The sequence below is a fragment of the Myotis myotis genome, unplaced genomic scaffold, assembly GCF_014108235.1.
Source record: "Myotis myotis isolate mMyoMyo1 unplaced genomic scaffold, mMyoMyo1.p scaffold_m19_p_1, whole genome shotgun sequence".
Lineage (NCBI taxonomy): Eukaryota > Metazoa > Chordata > Mammalia > Chiroptera > Vespertilionidae > Myotis > Myotis myotis.
In genome coordinates, this window is record NW_023416313.1 from 70,007,825 (window position 1) to 70,013,854 (window position 6,030).

General features: G+C 37.4%; 1 pseudogene; it reads left to right on the forward strand.

The window, feature by feature from the left end:
* The first annotated feature begins 3,238 nt into the window (after positions 1-3,238).
* On the forward strand, positions 3,239-3,684 carry LOC118663417 (annotated as a pseudogene).
* Positions 3,685-6,030: the final 2,346 nt, after the last annotated feature.

Below are 6,030 nucleotides of genomic sequence, written 5' to 3' on the forward strand. Positions count from 1 at the left end.
GGAAACAGCTATCTGTGCATGTAACCCTGAAAAAATATTTTCCAAAAATGTTCATGTTTTAGGAGGGAACTGCTATATACTGATCTCTATTTCTCCCACGTAATGTAATTCTTGTGTTTAGTAGTGCATGGACTTCAAGCCCTTTCGGCAGATATATATTTTTTATTGGTTCAAGCCCTTACACAAACTCTGAAAATTTAAATTTAGTGGTCAACGTATGCCTTCTCACTTGAAAGGACCCTGTTCCCAAGGAAGTAATAGGGAGATTTTAATAACAACAACAACAAGGCAAAATTATAGCCCAAATATGACCAGCCCAAAAGCACAATCTCATAGGAACTTTGGAGCATAACTCAGTTTTTCTCTGCGTCCTCCAAAGAAAATATTTTCTAAATGGTATTAGTAAGAAACATAGAATTTACATTCAGTTTAGAGAGAGAGAGGGAGGGAGTCCTAACCGGTTTTGCTCAGTAGATAGAGCATCGGCCTGTGGACTCAAGGGTCCCGGGTTCGATTCCAGTCAAGGGCATGTACCTTGGTTGCGGGCACATCCCCAGTGGGGAGTGTGCAAGAGGCAGCTGATCAATGTTTCTCTCTCATCAATGTTTCTAACCCTCTATCCATTTCCCTTCCTCTCTGTAAAAAATCAATACAATATATTTAAAAAAAAAAAAGAAAGAGAGAGGTAGGGAGAGTTTATATCATGTACTAGATAGAAAAGCCCAATAAAATTCCAATTAAATATCTTTCTTTCTCTTTCATTCCATCACTCCATGCATCATAATGTCTTTTCCTTTTTCCTTACTTTTCTCCTAGCTTCTACCTTGCCCTGCCTATGTCTAAAACTTGCATTGTTCACTAGCCATATGTGGTTATTTAAATTTAAGTTAACTTAAATAAAGTTATAAATTCAATTTCTCAGGTATACTAGTCACATTTTAAGTGCTTACTAGCCAGTTGTGGCCCATAGCTGCAATATTCAACAGAGATCAAGGGCATTTCCATTATTTCAGAAGTATTTATTGGACAATGCTGATCTGTCTCTTTCAAAAAGAAAAGAAAAATAGAAGAAGGCTGCAGAGGAAGAGCTGGAAGAGGGTGGGGAAGAATGCATCTTATAGTTCACCTTACTCCTGGTAGAAAGCAGTTCAAGAGCTTCCTGTTCCGGCGGGAACTTGATAGCAACCTTGTCTCAAGTCTACTTTCTTCTCCTCTAGGAAAACCAATAGAACCACAAGAAGGGTAGGCAGGAAAAGCCTACAAGCTCTATCTTCAGTGAAAGTAGGAGACAGCAAACACTTGAAAACCCCAAATTCTTTGTGTGGGCAAACGCAAGTAAGTCTCATAAAATCTGCCTGGAAAGTTATAGCAGCATGCTAGGGAAAGGCAGAGAGGACAGGTGGGCTAGAGGGGACAGATCTCAGCAATGACCAACAAATACTAACTCCCAGAAAGGAAAGCCCCTTCTTAAGTAGAAAGTGCTGATTTCCAATGGGGTACAATCACTGTGGCTTCATGACATAAGGTACTGAAAGTCCCCAGAGGTCCTGGCAGTGAAAGGTCTAAGAAAGCACCATCTTTCAGAAGAGAGTGTGACACTTTGAAACATAAGGCCTGGGTTCTTGGCAGCAGTGTTTAGTAAAAGAAGAGTGGTCTGGGGCTAGGTCTGAGAGGTGGGGAGGCACGGCTGGCTGCACAGAGGAGTTTATTGTAATCAATCCATCCATCTCTTCAGCCCCACTCTCCTGGAAAATTGCCACCATCTCCTACAGTCTCCTGTTGCTATCTTGTTTGGAAAATTTAATTTATTCAAACCTGAGTATTAAAAACAGCAACAACAAAAAACAGTGTCCTGCTATTGAAATGCACCCCCCCCCCACAAAAAGAAAGATATGTTGAAATCCTAATCCTCAGACTCTCAGAGCATGACCTTATTTGGAAATAGGGTCATTGCAGATGTAATTCTTCAAGATGAGGTCATACTGGAGTAGGGTGCATCCTTACTTTAATATAACTGTGTCCTTATAAGAAAAGAAGAGACACAGGGAAGAATACCATGCGACACTAATGGAGATCGAAGTGCGGCAGCCACAAGTCAGGGAATGTTAAAGATTGCTGCCAAACACCAGAAGCTAAGGATTCTCCTCCACATGTTTCATAGGGGACATGGTCATGCTGACATTTTGATTCTAGACTTTTTTAGGCTCCAGAGCTATGAGATAATATATTTCTGTTGTTTCAAACCATCCATTTTGTGATACTTTTTTTATGGGAGCCCTAGGAAACTCATCATCTTTTCAAAGACACCATAAAAATAGGGAATAGCAACAAAAATCATTTATTTTGAACAACAAAAATAAACTTCTCCAGAAAAATGTTGCCTCAAAAAGATAACAACACCACTTTTCACCATGATTAAAGAAACAATTACAACTGTGAAGGAAATATAAGGATTCAAGGAGATGTGACTCAATAAGAGAAGCTATGTTTTTAGACATATGGCAATAAAGTGGTATCTAATAGAATTCAAGAAGAATATGTAAGAAAACAGAATTATTTAGGAATAAAACTAGATTACAGTATCACAAAAGATAGTGACACCATAGAAAGCACAACAAGAGATGTACATGAGAAAATAAAATAAACAGAAATAAAGATATAAAAATGTTGAAGGTAAAATGATACACAAAAGATAGGCAAAATATATCTAAGATTCACATAATTGGAACCAAAAAAACCCCCAGAATAATAGAAGAGAAGCGGTATTTAAATACATTTCAAGAAAACTTTCTCAAATAAAAGACTTGACTCTAGCTCTTGAAGAACAAACTATAACCACAGAGAGGTTACACTGTGACATAGAATGGTCATTATTGAGACAGAACCTAAAAACAGTTGTTTAATTTTAAAGATAAAGAATTTGGGGGAAGCAGAAAGAGATATCAAGATAATTTTAGGTGAAAGAAAAATCAAGATACTATCAAACTTCCCCTGCAATTATCTATGAAAAGATGGTGAAATAAAATTCCAAGGAAAAAAATGCAATGACTCAAGAAAAGAAAGTGTGACTCAAACTTTTATACCTAGCTAGGCCATCCTTCAAGTATAAAGGCGATAGAAGACTATTATTTTTTTAAAGACATATTTGCAAGTACTCAAGGAACAGAGTTCGAGTAGAGTGAGCTTGTGAGCTCAGTGGTTGTGTGGTCACGTGTCGAAAGCCAGTACCACTTGCATCATGGCTGACCAACTGATTGAAGAGCAGATTTCAGAATTCAAAGAAGCTTTTTCACTATTTGACAAGGATGGTGATGAAACTTTAACAACAAAGGAATCAGGAACTGTAATGAGGTCTCTTGAGCAGAATCTCATAGAAGTAGAGTTATAGGACATGGTTAAAGAAATAGATGCAGATGCCAATGGCACAATTGACTTTCTAGAATTTCTGACAATGATGGCAAGAAAAATGAAAGACACAGAGAGTGAAGATGAATTAGAGAAGCATTCTATGTGTTTGATAAGAATGGTGATGGCTATACTAGTGCAGCAGAGCTTCGCCATGTGATGACACACCTTGGGGAGAAATAAAACGATAAAGAGGTTGATGACATGACCAGGGAAGCAGATATTGATGGTGATCAAGTAAACAATGAAGAGTTTGTACAAATGATGACAGCCACGTGAAGACATTGTACAGAATGTGTTCAGTTTCTTGTACAAAATTGTTTATTTGCCTTTTCTTTGTAACTTATCTGTAAAAGGTTTCTCCTACTGTCAAAAATATGCATTTGTAGTATTTAGGACTTCAATCCTCCATGTTTTCTTCCCTTATCTTACTGTCATTGTCCCGAAACCTTATTTTAGAAAATTGATCAAGTAACAGGTTGCATGTGACTTACTCTGTATATATCTAAGCCCTTCTGCACATCTAAACTTAGATGGAGTTGGTTAAATGAGGGAACATCTGGTTACGCCTTTCCTTAAGTAGTTTTCTTCAGGAGCTGTCAGCATGTTGTTGAAGTGTGAAGTAGTAACTCTGTGTGGACTATGGACAGTCAACAATATGTACTTAAAAGTTGCACTATTGAAAAATGGGTGTATTATCCAGCTACTCATACACTATTTTTTTGTACTGCTGGTCGTGTACCAGGAACATTGTCTTTTATTGTTACTTACTTTTTAAACTTTGTTTAGCCATTTACAGAAAATTTGCTTATGGCACACTTTGCCTCAAATTCATTCCAAGTTGTATACTTGTTGGCCAATAAAAATTTTTTACTCCTCTCCCCTCCAAAAAAAACTCAAGTAATTTTAGTCTTACAAGCCTTTTTCAAGAATTCTATTAAAAGATAAAATTCAGCTAACTAAATTATTATAGAAAAATAGCAGAGAAAGAATGGGTGGTAAGATTAAATATCTTTGATATTCAATATTTTTAAGGCACATATAAGAGCAAACAACTAAAAGTAATAAAATGAAAAAAATATAATGTAGTTTGAAAAGTATAAATAATATTAAAAATAACACTAAAAGGGGAAGAAATGTACAAATACACTAAGTCCAACATTGCTTTACTTAGAATAGCTAAAAATTAAATTATACCATTTAAAACTGGCAAATCTCAAAAATCTTAAGCATGTCTCTGATTGCCTATCCAGTTAAACTCTGTTGTTTTTGTGGGATGAAGAAAGGACTTGAAGATGTTTACGTAGAGCCTGATCTGTGGATAAGCGCTCAACAGAACCAACAATATAATGGGTCAGTTTACATATCAGAAATGGCACAATATTTCATTTATGGAATCTCATTTAAGTCTGTTGGTCTAGATACAGGGGTTCTCAAACTTTTTAAACAGGGGGCCAGTTCACTGTCCCTCAGACCGTTGGAGGGCCGGACTATAGTTTAAAAAAAACTATGAACAAATTCCTATGCACACTGCACATATCTTATTTTGAAGTAAAAAAACAAAACGGGAACAAATACAATATTTGTATTTGCATGTGGTCCGCGGGCCGTAGTTGAGGACCCCGGTCTAGAATAACTGGCTCTCTAATCTTATTTCTTCTCCTATATTCTCTTTTCTTCCATTTATCTTTATTTCTCTTTCCCTTTCCTTCTTCCTCTCTCTCCCTCCCTTCTCTCTCTCTCTCTCTCTCTCTCTCTCTCTCTCTCTCTCTCTCTCTCTCTCTCTCTCTCTCTCTTTCCCTCTCTCCCTCTCTCCCTTTTCCTGAGGTCAGAATATTTCAAGTAAAATACACTTTGGCTGCATAAATGGCTGTCTAGAAAGATAATGCAATCTTCTAAGTGATCACAGCAACAGAAGTTGACAATAGAAAGGGAATATATTGGCCTAGCTCCCAGAATAATAAGGAAAATAAAGAAGCTTGGCTTTGAAAAGACAAACATGAGCTCTAGGAGAAGTCTAGGCAACTGATAGACAGCTTTTCGGACACTACCCTTGTGGGGAATGAATTCTAACTTTTTGAAGTATTTTTGATGCTTTGCTCAAAAGTAAAACTCCAAAAACTGCGTAGATCGCATGTTACAACACCAGATTGTAAGATGAAAATTAACCAGGAGAAGGTAGAATGCATGCTGGGTAACAAAAGCAGCAAATGTCCAGTAGAAATGTCATGATCTGTGTGCCTACACTGGTAGGATGGAAGAAAGGGACCAGAACAATTCATTCCTATTTCAGAGTTGTTAGAGAAGCCAAGAAACGGAGATGAGTCGAAGGAGGCACAACAATTAGAAGCTGTTTACCCAAGCTCTCTGTGCTCATGTCCACATCCTGTTTACCCTCTCTTTTCCAAAACTTCTTCAACTGATGGAGCTTACTCTGTACTCACACTCACTCTTGCTTGTTCATATCTCTCTCCCTGTGACATGCATGGTTCCTGCCCAGGGACATAACACTTTTCCAGATGTGCCCATGTTTCTGGTACTGCAAGACAATTCCTTTAAGAGAATGTGCCATCTTGTTCATGGCACTAATTGAATTAATAGTTCATGCCTATTGAAATCATTGCT